Here is a 12,378-nt window from a genome sequence, read left to right as displayed (position 1 = left end):
AGATTGTCCTCCACTATATAAGTGAGGCCCCCATTGGTCCATATCCACAAATAACTGAGCTCAGTCGGCACCCATGTCATGTGGTAACTGTGGATAGAGACAGGCATGGTGACTCCCGACACAGGGAAGGCTTCATCCTTTGCCCAGCTGACCCTACAACCTTAGACCCCCGATAAATCCTTGACAATAGAACTCTATTGAGGACCGCAGTTGAGAGAGGTTGCAGAATATCGATGGCATGAAGCAGAATCTTAGCCTCCCCTATTTCAGTAGGGATCCCCACACTCCCTTCGATCCAGAGATGGTGGCTGCCAGGGACTCAATCGCCAAGAGGGATAAGAGCGTAGACAGAGGGAATCCCTGCTGGGTGCTCTGGTCAACCAGTAAGAAACTGGAGTGAAAACCTTTGCATGCTACTTCAGCGGGGGAAAGTCATACAGGAGGTGTACCCTCTGAATGAATAAATCCCTGAAGTGCAATCGGGACATTGTCTAAAACAGGTAGGGCCATTCAACTCTGTTCAGTGTCTTTTTAGTGTCCAGGGAAAGTGAAACTATCTTCACTGGGTCATCCTTAATGCACCACAGGAGGTGAGAGTGCGCCTGCATATGGTTGTGGGAACTATGGCCTGGAACAAAACCCACCTGAGCGTCTTGGATCAATTGTGGGGTCACTCTACCCAACATGCATCGCCAGAACCATGGCCAACAGTTTGAGGTCCACATTGATGAGAGAGTTCCGGCAATAAACTGTGCAGTCCAAGGGCTCTGTCCATCTTTGGGGATCAATGTAATAATCACTTTACAAGAAATCAAGCCCAGAGATGTACCCTCCATCACCTCATTGAAGGCATTGGTTTAAAGAGGCAAAAGAATGTCACTGCTGATCTTGTAAAGTTCTCTAGGAAGTCCATCTTCACCCAGCGACCTGCAGGTGGGGAGCCCCAATATGGTCTCTGCCACCTCGTCCTCCATGAACCCCCTCTCCAGGACTGCACAGCCCTCAGCGGTTAGAGTCAGAAAGCACAGTGGGCCACGCGGCACTCAATCTGGTCAGGGCTGGTGTTCTGATCAGCTGGGTAAAAATGTGTGTAGTAGTTTCCAAAGTGCTCCATTGTCTCTTGGGTGCTCCAAGAGGAGACCAGGGGGGTCGTCAACTGCTGGTGTCACAAGGTGAGATTCCTTCTGCCACAGTTAGGCAGTCAGAAGTCTACCAGCCTTAGCCCCATGATCGTAGTATTGACCAGCAAAGTTTGACAAGTGTCATCTCTCCTGCTGTCGTAAAGAAGGTGATGAACTTGCCCACTCCAGATGAGTCTGCCAGGCCTGGGTAGGGGTGTTCGTGTAGCAGGTAGTGAGGAAGCATATCTCGGCCTCTAGGACCTGAAGTTTAGAGCAGGTCTTACACTTTGCCAACTTGGAATCCTGCATAATCCGCCGCTGAAGTGTGGCCTTACAAGCTGCCCAAAGAACTCTATGGGAGCCCAAGGATTACTCATTCTTCAAGAAATTGGTCTAGAGGTAGTCACGGAACTTGGCTTACCCTCAAGTGGTCTTGTAAGCAAAAGTCCCCATCTTCCATCAAAGTAGGGGTGACCCCCAAATCCAGGCCAAGGAGAACCAGGAAGTGGTCAGCAATGCCCCCTTCCAAGATGTCACAACTCGCTACATGCAGAAAAAGCCTTCCATGAAGGGGAAACTAGCCAATCCAAGACTGAGTCCTACGGGGGCAAGAGAGGAAGATGTACTCTTCTACAATGTGTGAAGGAGGCTCCAGACACTCCAGATGGCATGGTGAGCAAGGAGGTTTCTCTTGAATGCACTATAGCAATTATGTTCGCATCCAGATACCCTTTCATGTGCAGCATCAGGCTTGGTGCGCCATGCCAGCCCCCTTCCAAAAGGAAAGGGGTCCTACCAAATTCCTGCAGAAGCCAAGATGCCACAAGAGAATCATCGGGCCAGGAACTTAGTCTTGTAAGTGGCAGGGGCATATATCGTGACCATGATGATGGAGAGCTGTAGGATACACAACTTCATGAAGACCCACCGACTTTCAATATACATCCAAATATGGAGTATCATATGTGCCAGAGCTTTTCGTAGTTGTTCAGCCACCCACACTTCTTGGAACACCCCGGCACAGTCAAGGGCTCCACCTTGTTGACAGACCTACTGCTACTGATGCCTTACCCACCCAATCTTGCCCTAGCTTTGAAGGTTTTACAGAGGAAAAGTGCATTTCCTTGAGTAGGGCTATTCCTGCCTGTTTGGGGTCTAGATAATGGAGCACTTTCTTACGTTTAACATAATGTTTCATACCATTCACCTTAAGAGACACCACAGTCAGGAACTCGGACATTCTTGGGGGTCGAGAGAAAAAGGGAAAAGAAGACCCTGGTGTAGGGCGGACATCAAGTAACAGGTCCCTCTGGCGCCGATGGGACGCGACCAGGAATATACATCAAGGAAAGGAGGAGAGAGGTAGTAGAAAAAAACAAAACAAGAAAGGAGAATGGGATGGGGATGGGGATGGAGAGAGGGAGGGAGAAAAGGGAAGGGACCAGACACAGGGGAAGAATTAACAACTTTGAACTTGAGCTTAGATCTGTGCCACTCGCGGCCAACCCAGAAGCAACCCAACCCACCTGGCAGGGGAGAGTGAAGGACCTCCAAGTCAGCAGCTTTGGAGGTAAAAGTAGACCATAGAGGGGTGAAGAAATTAGCAGCCGTGAAAGTCAGGCAACAGGGGTCACAGGTGTGGGGGTGGGGCTAGCCCGCTGGGGTAAGAGGGAAAGGAGGTTGGTAGGAAGTGGGCAACACCAGGGCGGAGATTGCCGCACTTGCACTCCGAGTACCAGAATGTGTGGAGGGAGGGTACACAGGCAGCAGTCCAAGGCAGAAGGAATGCATCAAGGAGACAGGACACAGCACTCAGCCTGGAGAAGGGTCACCCAGGATGCAGGAAAATGATGGAGACGTCCACCCCTCCAGTCCACCGCCCAAACCCTAGGACTTAAAACTAGAGTAAAGAAAAGCATTAAACAGCACAATAGAAACATTCAGAACAAATGGGCCTCATAACAAGCGGATTTGGAATTTCATAAAGAAGTTCCTTTGTGCCTTCCAAATATGCACCCCAATGAGACCCCAGAGGTCAGAGCAATAGAGCATACCAGTGCAGACTCCTAACATAAACAGCAGCTGGGAAATACGGAGCAGAGGGAACGCACATTGCTAGTCCAAAAGGATGCAACCAGAAACCGTGCCCTCGGCCTCCGGAGAAGGCTGTTGTTTCAAAGAAGAACATGATTTGTCCCTGGCCTTTTGGAGTTCATCCACCACCTGAAGAAGGCCAGGCCTGGCGGACTCCCTTCTTGTTAACCCACCCAGTATCCGATGTAGGGAATGATGGAATGGAGGTTCCCAAGTAGGAGGCGAGTCATGCCACTCTGCACCTTCCATATGGGCCAATGATGCAACATTCATTGGAGAGTCTTCCAGCATGTCCAGAAATGTTTCCCGCTCCCCAGGATCAAACAATTCCAGGGTCTGTCCCTCAAAGGTGGCTTCCTCCTGGACGGATCGAAGAGGCCACATTTCATATCCCATTGCTTCAGCCTGGGGTGGAGTGTGAGGAACTACCTGCTAGTAGCATTAGTTCTAGCTGAATAGTCTGCAGCCAATGAGATCCTGCTACCAACAAGGATGAGAGGTTCCGAGACCTATTGGGCTGCCTGCTGAATTGCCTGGGTGTGCTGGAGGTAAAGCATGCAGGCAATATTGGGACGGGGACAGTCAGTGTCAGAGGCGCGCCGAGATTGGATGTGGTGCACTCACTGGAGTTCAAGAGGTTCCACGAGGTGCAGGTGGAGGAGACAGGGCCGGCTTTACAGCAGTGCAATTGGTGCGGCCGCACTGGGTGCTGATTTGGAAGGGGGCACTGACTTCAAGGGGAAAGCTGTGTTTAGCAATAACACGATTTAAAAGCACCTGATATGGAGTTTCTTGTGGGATACCTCTTGTGATTAATGGTCCAGCTAGAAAGAGAAATAGGAGTTTTATCTAGTAGCAGTTTTGACTCACCAGAAAGCAGTGCAAAGGGCTAATGTGCTGCTGCAAATGCAGATCTCTATTTTATGTGGATTGCTCAGTGAAATAGTAAAGACAGCCTTTGCCAGCGCTTTAAAACAAAGGAAACGCAAGTGAGAAAAGACTATGGAGAGACGAGGTGCCAGGTGGTTGTCAGGGAATCCGAGGAGATAGTCATGGGAAGGGGGCTCCGAAAAAGACTGTCGCACTGGGTGCCACCAGCGCTAAAGCCAGCCCTGGGAGGAGATCGGGGAGCATGGATGTTAAGCATGAAATAAATGATAGGGGTTGTTTTAGAAACGGGACACCTGGCTGGCCAAGGCTTGCGCCAAAATCAGTCGTGGATCACCATTCCCAAGTCAGGGCAAGGGAGTTACACACCAAGATAACCCCTGCTCACCCTTTAGGTAACGTGACGCGAGCAGCAAGACCAATCTCTGAGGTGATATGGAAAGCGTTTGCGCGCGCACCTAGCAACACCCAAGGCCTACCACAAAGGAAACTCCACACAAGGTTAATTAAAAAATAGCCTTTGTATTATAGCAAAAACACATTAGATAAAACACACACTTTACAATGTGCCAACAGGCATGGGCAGAATTTACAGGGGATTATGTACAGGACAGGGCCACATGGACCACTGTCAGTGGTCGCCAATTTTAGAATTAGCACTTGTAATTAGCACTTTGTAGGAGTAATAATACTTGTAGGTATAACACTTAGCACATAGACATATAATGACTGTAGCACCAAAATAGTAAATGTAGCACACAAACAGTAATCACTGGTAAAGGGTAAATACCTCCTACGCAACCCTAACCACCTTAGGAAAATCACGCAGGGAACTAGGACCTTATTATCAGGACCGGTAGAAACATAAAACAATCACCTAAGCAGGTCACATTTAGCAAAGGTAATAAAACATAAAACAATCACCTAAGCAGGTCACATTTAGCAAAGCTAATGAAACATAAAACAATCACCTAAGCAGGTCACATTTAGCAAAGGTAATAAAACATAAAACAATCACCTAAGCAGGTCACATTTAGCAAAGGTAATAACATAAATTGCGCAAGGTGCACATGGCACAACACTAGAACTGTCCCCCAGGCCAACTGGCCTTGCAAGGGCTGAAATGCCCTTAGTCCAAAATGTCAGGGCAGGCTGCGCAGGCAGCAAAGAACAAACTTAAACGTGGCAACTGCCCACAAAGTGCTGGGCAGCTGTAAAGCAATGATGAGCCAACGTTGGAGACTTGTGGGCTCAGGAACACACTGGGGCCAAAACAGAGCGTGGGAGCCACGGGGCTCTAACCAACTAACTGCCCCTCAAGAGCCTTGCTGGGCTTGCAAAACCACTGTGGAGCCGTGAGCCCCTCTGGGCTCTTAAACAATAATGGGGCCCTGGAGCCTCTCGTGAGCTCGGAGAGCAAATGGAACCTCGAGCCTCTCTCTCTCAGGGCTCTAAACAAATGTGCCCCGAACGTTGGTGTCCCCCTTTGGGTACTCGGAATCAAAGAAATGCCCCTCAGAGCCTCGCAGGCTCGTAAATCAGATATGTGGCGCGCTGAGACCCTCGGGGTTCTCAGGAAACAATGGCCCTTCGTGGGAGCCCCTCACGGCTCTGAAACAATTATGGGCACCTCGGAGCCTCTCCGGCGCAACCAACAACCAAGGAATGGCCTCGAGCCTCTCTGGGCTCCTAGTAAATCAAACTGCCCTCTAGAGCCTCACCGGGCTCCACAGAAATGCGGCCATTACGTTGGAGTCCCGCTCGGGGTACTCGAAAAGAAAAGATGCTGCCGGGGTGGGGGAGAACAATGGAGGCACCCCCTCCTCCCTTTCCCACCCGTTAGCACTCACCGGGAACAGCGCGTCTCTTCTGCATGGCAGCTCCCCTTGTTGGTGTGGGGCTCTCTCCCCGCACTCCGGGACCTCGTTGGGATCCTTGCACAAGCAGCGCGGGCCTCTCCTTCAGGCACCGGAGCCCTGCCTACACCTGCAGCCACTCTGCTTCTTGCTTCCGGGTGTTCCCCGGTCCCGCCCTCGGCATGCCTGACTTCCGGTACGGCCGGGCGGGGACGGGGACAACTTCGCAGGGAAATGCTGGGTGGGCACCAGCCTTAAAGATCAATAAAGCGCTCCCAAAGTGCTAGTGACAGAGTAAAGCGCAAGGTCCTTGGCAGGATGGGCACCTGCCAGGGGACCGTAAAATCGGCAAAAAGTAGCATGGGCAGCCGCGAAAGGGAAAGTAAAGTGCTCCCAGCGCTCAAAGACAATTCGCAGCGCTCTCAGCGCTAGGGGTGAAGGCACAGCGCTCCCAAGCGCTAGGGGCAAGAGCAAAGTTCCTTAAAGCAGGTAGGGGGGCAAGGCTGGGCCAAGAGCCAGCTCACTGGGTCTCCAGGCAGGGAGACAGTCCAAGTGGCGGTCCTCCTGGCCCCAGCAACAGCAGCAGCCCCCTCAGACAGGATCCTGGCAGAGAACAACTTGTAAGGGGACACAGCCCCTTTTTATACATTAAACTCCTTTCTCTTTGCTTCAGGGTGAGGGGAAAAACCAGTCGCAGCTGGTTTTGGAGCACCCTTGATGTGCTCAGCCCCTCACTCTATTCACTAGCAGGGCTAGGGTCATCAGTCGCACCACAGGGGGCGGAGCCAGCATTGTGTGGCGAAAGCCCAGCCCTATTCAGGAACCAGGTGCAGCCCTCCCCAGCCATCAGCATGCTAATCTCCACACTCACCACTGGGCAGACACATCCAAACTTCCTGGAGCCAGGCTCAACAGCCAGCTCCAGCCAATCCCACGCCAGGCATATTTTACACTAATATGCCAACTCCTAGAATTGGCATTTCTACACAAGACACAATCATGCCACATACATCATTGCGAAGCATTCACTCTCACGAGTCCACACATACCAAACTCGAGCCTGCACTCCCCACGCATCAGGAACTACCAGGGACACAGACATTCCCCATGCATTCCTATGGGAGGGCAGGCCAGCCTTACTACACGCACGCACTTTACTCTGGGACACAGGGAAAAAGTGTGCAGAGACCAAAAATCATCAACACAGATCACATATTAAAAGCAAAAAGATTAGGGGTGAACCTGCCATAAGGGCCAAGTCCAACAGGTGGACAGAAAACACTGCTCCGCCGGTGGCGTCTGTGAAGTCTTTGCTACTCCGCGCTCCACTTGGAGGGCAGATTGTGGCAAAAACTCTGCCTGCCGCCAGCGGAGCAGAGTAACCTCCAAGTGTCAATTCAGTCATGCTTGTGAGCAGGGCTCGAGTTGGGGTACCAGTGGGTGGACGGCATCCCCCCACTTAGTTTACCGGGTGAACGCCGTCCCCCCTACCAAACAGCTGGACTTCACTGTTTGACCTCTCTGGGACGAGATCGGAGCTCACTTTTCGTGACATCACTACCTGTCGCAACATCACTTCCGGTGACAGCATCCCCCCACTTCTCTTTTTAGGACTCGTGCCCTGCTTGTGAGTGTCCACCTGACAGCACAGTGTGTGCAGCAGTATACAATGGGCTTTGTGTTAATATCAGACGTGTGTAAATTAATACTTGTATAGCTCACTACTCACCCGCAAGGGTCTCAAGGCGCTTGTACAAATACCGCTGTGGAACCCATCCTGGCTTTCCCTGTGAGACGTCCACTCCTGAGCACCCCCAAGGTGGAGGCCAGCCATCCTTAGCGTTGTGGGGGTCGTTGTGGAGATTAAGCAAGCTATTGCCCAGAGTTGCAGAGTGGGACTCCATGATTGGAATTGGCACGAGGCGAGAATTATCAGGCCCGTGGAATTTTGAGCCCAAGACCCGCCGAGGCGGGGAAATGCGGGGGAAACAATGTATTTGTCTCCTTAAGGCATCCAGTCACATGTGCCGCCCCTGAAAGCTGGGAAGCAAAACTGTACAAAAGGCTGCAGCCACCCTCTATCTTTCATCTTCCACACAGGCAGCATCGAGACCCGCACTCCTCTGTCCATACAGCAGCACCGAAGGACAGAGGCCATCTTCACTCTCCGTAACAGCACCATCGCAGCAAAGAGGCCCTTTCTTCCCTCAAACCACCAGTGAGACCCATTTCAAAATGCCCATATTCGTAGTGAACACCAGCATCCGCGATCCGTGATTGAGTCACTTCCGGGCCACAAAGGGAACAAAGGCCAGGCCGGCTACATCCTGCCTGGCCTGCGGGGTTTAAAAGGGAAAAGGCCGTGCAGCGCGGGAGTCAGCCTCTTTGACTCCTGCGCGCCACGGCTTGCCCCTTACAACCTCTAGGAGGCTGCAATTAATTTAGCTTTTTCTCCCTTGCAGGTTTTCGCCGAGCGTCGCAGGCCGGGACGGGGACAAGCGTGGATGTCTGCTAAAGGAGAGGCAGTGTTGGTGGAATCGGCAGCGCAGCTGGAGGGGCGTGTGGCGCAGGAAGAGTCGGAGAGAGACCACAAAACAAAGAAGTTTGGTAGGAGATCGTCGTGGCAGAAGAGCTCTGACTGAGCGGAGGCAACATCATTCTGAACGGAGCCCGGGAGTGGGCAGGACAATGGGGCTTTAGGTTTGTGGAGAAGTGTGGCTCACTGGTTAAAGGAGGCAGACCCTGATGCAGAGGTCAGACCCGGAACCTGGGTTCAATTCCCGATGCGGCAGGGACTTGAGCTCAAAAATGTCAACGGACTCGATAATTCTCGCCTCGGTGCCTACTCAAATCATGGGTTCACACTCTGCAACTCTGGGCAATAGCTTGCTTAATCTCCACTACGGCTCAACGCGATGGGATGCCTGGTCTTCACCTTGGGGATGCCCAGTAGAGGTTATCTCGCAGGGAAAGCCAGGACGGGTTCCCAAAGCAAGCGCTAAGAGACCTGTTGGTGATTTGGCGCTATATAAATCGAAATTAACATAACATAACATAGGTGCGCCATGGCCCACGGGTGCCGTGTTTTCTTTGTGCAGGTGTTGTCCCCGGGCAAGTCGGGGGGTACATAAAGGCTTACAGCCGCTCTGCCACGCTGGTCGTCAACCTCCCCCTCTTTCCCCCCACTGTTTCCTTTTTTTTATTTATCCTGCATACCATGATTTCCACATGAGGCCTGGCGTAGTGTAGCATTCAAGGAGCTTTTGGCTCAGTGTAGACTGTCATGAATGTGATCGGTTCGATCCTTTAAACAAGTGGGGGCGGCGTGGGGGTTTCACCGCAGCAAGGGCTTTGTGGTTACCATGATTGCTCTTTAAATCAGTGGAACTCCATGGGGTGTGGCTCTAGAGTCCAAGGTTCGAGCCTCAGTCTTTCGTCCACATTCTGTGATTTAGCAAATGATGTAATATGAATTTGTATTTAATTGCACAGCATTTGGGGCAATAATTGTTTACTCTGAAACGTAATCGTGCTCACGGTTTTGCTGCCTTGTGCGCAGGAAGAGTGCAGATTGGGCAATGCAAGGTGGGCAGGTCCGGCTGCTAGTGTGCCGACTTGGACGCTAAGAGGCCAGGTGCGAGTCTCGTTGTCAGGTCCACATTCTGTGAGCATTAGTGGGGCCAATGTTGTACAGCTCACTGAGGCAGGGCTGGTGAATGTACCAATGGGTAGGATCCATGTCTCTTCATCTTCTTAATTTTACACGATCATGCGGCAACCTTTCTGGTGGCGTCTTTTGGGGTTATGCGGGACAAAAGACGCGAGGCTTATCCACAACCGCACTGCAGTACCCTCACGGTAAGAAGGAGAACTGCATACATTGCAGTCGTAGCAGCAAGAAGACGTCCATTATAATTAGAAGCAAAAGGCTGTAGGGTAGATAAAACCTTTGCTCTTTTGTTGACCCTGAATAGCAGGCGGACGGTAATTTAACTGATGTTTGATTCCTAGGAAATAGTTGAATGGAAGCATTTAGTGCAGAGGGAGGGGATGTAGTCCGTCAGCATAAACACCCGACGCTGGTGCTGGAGACCAGGGTTCAAGCCTCGGGGTCGCGTATGCATCCTGTGATTCTGGGTAAATCACTTAATCTCTCCGTGCCTGGATGTGTAATGTAAATACGGGCTAAAAAAGTGCAGTGAAAGGATAATTTAGCTTATTTATCATTGCAACCACAAGAAGCGGTGTATGCTTCTAATCCCTGCAGTTGGTAACGCAACCACAAGGTCGCGACAGGGAAATAATAGAATCACATTTGGCATTTCGTTTCATTTTAAGCAATTGGGTAAATGGGCACACCCTTCAAATCTGAGGCAGTTTTAAAAGAACCGGGTATAAGTCTCGGCAAAAACGCTCACATCCTGTGATCCTGAGGAAATCTGGTGCAAGTACAAGGCGCTATTCGTTTTTGAAATGCGTTTGCTCAGTGTACGGGATGTGGCTCAATTACCAAAGATGTCGACTTTGGTCCTGGGGGCCAGGGTTTAAGCCACTGTGTAGGCGCCCTGTCCTATTAATGAGCTAGAGCGCGCTTCTGATATCACGGGTGAGGGGTAGACGGTGTGCCCTATTTAATGGTGCTATTTAAACAAAACCGGGGGTGTAAAGTGCTGAATGTATCGAGTTCCTTGGAGTATTGATCATTGGGGACGCAGGTTCTTATCTCAGTGTTAGTTACAACACTTGTGGTAATGCATGTATTAGGAGGGTTCTCCAACTAAACATAGTTTCAGCGCATATACTGCAGCAATTGTAATGTGGCTTGCTGAGGTTGCGGTGCATATACTGCAGCGCGTATAATGTGGGATGCCGAGGTTGCGGGTTCGGGTCCCACCTGGGGCAGCGGATTGGGTTGCTTCTAAACGCTCATGTAAACCCCACATAAGCCAACACTCCTTGCCGATGTCTGTTGAATTGATTTACAAACCCACCGTCCAGACATTTGGCTCCATTCTTGGAAGGGGTACTGGCACATTCATCAATGTCGTACTGGCCGGGGGGGCAGATTAAAGCTATGGGGCACTCGCAATTGGCACCAAGTTTAGTGCACCAATTAGCAAGGAAATGTTTGTTTGTATATGATTTATATGTGGTGAAGAGTAAGATATTTCAGCCACGCTGGTTAGACCCTACCTCTACATGCGGATTTATTGCACAGGTTAAAAAGATAATGTTTCTTCACATACGATTAATGATGTATGAATGTAAACTACAACTTGATTGGCAAAAGCCATATGTGGTAAATAGCAGATGTTTCAACTAACCACATTGTCTTGCCAAGATGACTGCCAAAGTGGTAATGGGGTGCTGGGAGCGGAAAATGGCTCTTGGGCCATTTTACAGCCCGGCATGGATAACACTGTGCTAATCCTATGCTTAAAGACTTGGATGCTGCACTGGCAAAAAGACTGTCCCTTTCAATCTTATATCCTATGCCTAAAGACTTGGTTAGAAAAGCAGAAATTGGAAGTGATGTCCTTGTCTGCAGCATAATTTTAGTAACAATGAATGCGCTGTGTCACTGCACTTCACACTGTGTATCGTCCTTAAGGAGTCATGAAGGCGCTATTGTATTCACTGTGGACCACAGGTCTATTATTTCAATAAGGGTCACACTACCGGGCACCCTATCTGTAACACTAATTCAAATGTTCCCCATGTGACACAGACAGATGCTCTGCTAAAAGCTTTATGGGACTGCGTCTGGTGCAAATCTTAGCAAGGTAGCATGTGACGGCAATGTAATACAGGCATGTGTGCTAAAGCTTTCGTCAGGAAGCCAGAAACACTAATAGTTTGTGTTTGTCTTTTCCATTTATGTATGGCCGGGTCCATGGCGGATATCTGGGAAGTGTTCCACACTGCAGGAACTACAACAGGTGGACAGCCAAAGGGAACCGTAAGTCGGGTACAGGAATGGCAAGCAACGACGTCAAGTGTGATGGGCGATCGATCAAGGACTCAGGAGGTGCCAACACTGGGTTGATTACCCATTGGTGTGTTAACACTAGGGCTCCCGGTTTTATGGTACTTATTTTTTTGCCATTTCCATCTGAATTTATCCATATTTATTTTTTGGGCATTTTTTCTGTATTTATCCACATTTATTTTTGCCACAAGTAAAAGACGACGCTACAGCTAGCATTTTTCCACATTTATTTAAATTGACAATGGACACATGCGCCCACTTACAATAGCGATTTATACTGTCCTTTGCCGGGAGCAGGGAGCCGGGCACTGCGAAGTCCTTGGGCAGCTGCACGTTTTGCAGTTTTCGGAGATCGGTTGAATCGTGGTAAGGTGGCAGCGCGTAACCAGCACACGTGAGGGGGTGTGAGGCACAGGGGTATATGGGCTGC

The sequence above is a fragment of the Lissotriton vulgaris genome, chromosome 4_1, assembly GCF_964263255.1.
Source record: "Lissotriton vulgaris chromosome 4_1, aLisVul1.2, whole genome shotgun sequence".
Lineage (NCBI taxonomy): Eukaryota > Metazoa > Chordata > Amphibia > Caudata > Salamandridae > Lissotriton > Lissotriton vulgaris.
This window is presented reverse-complemented; position numbering follows the sequence as displayed.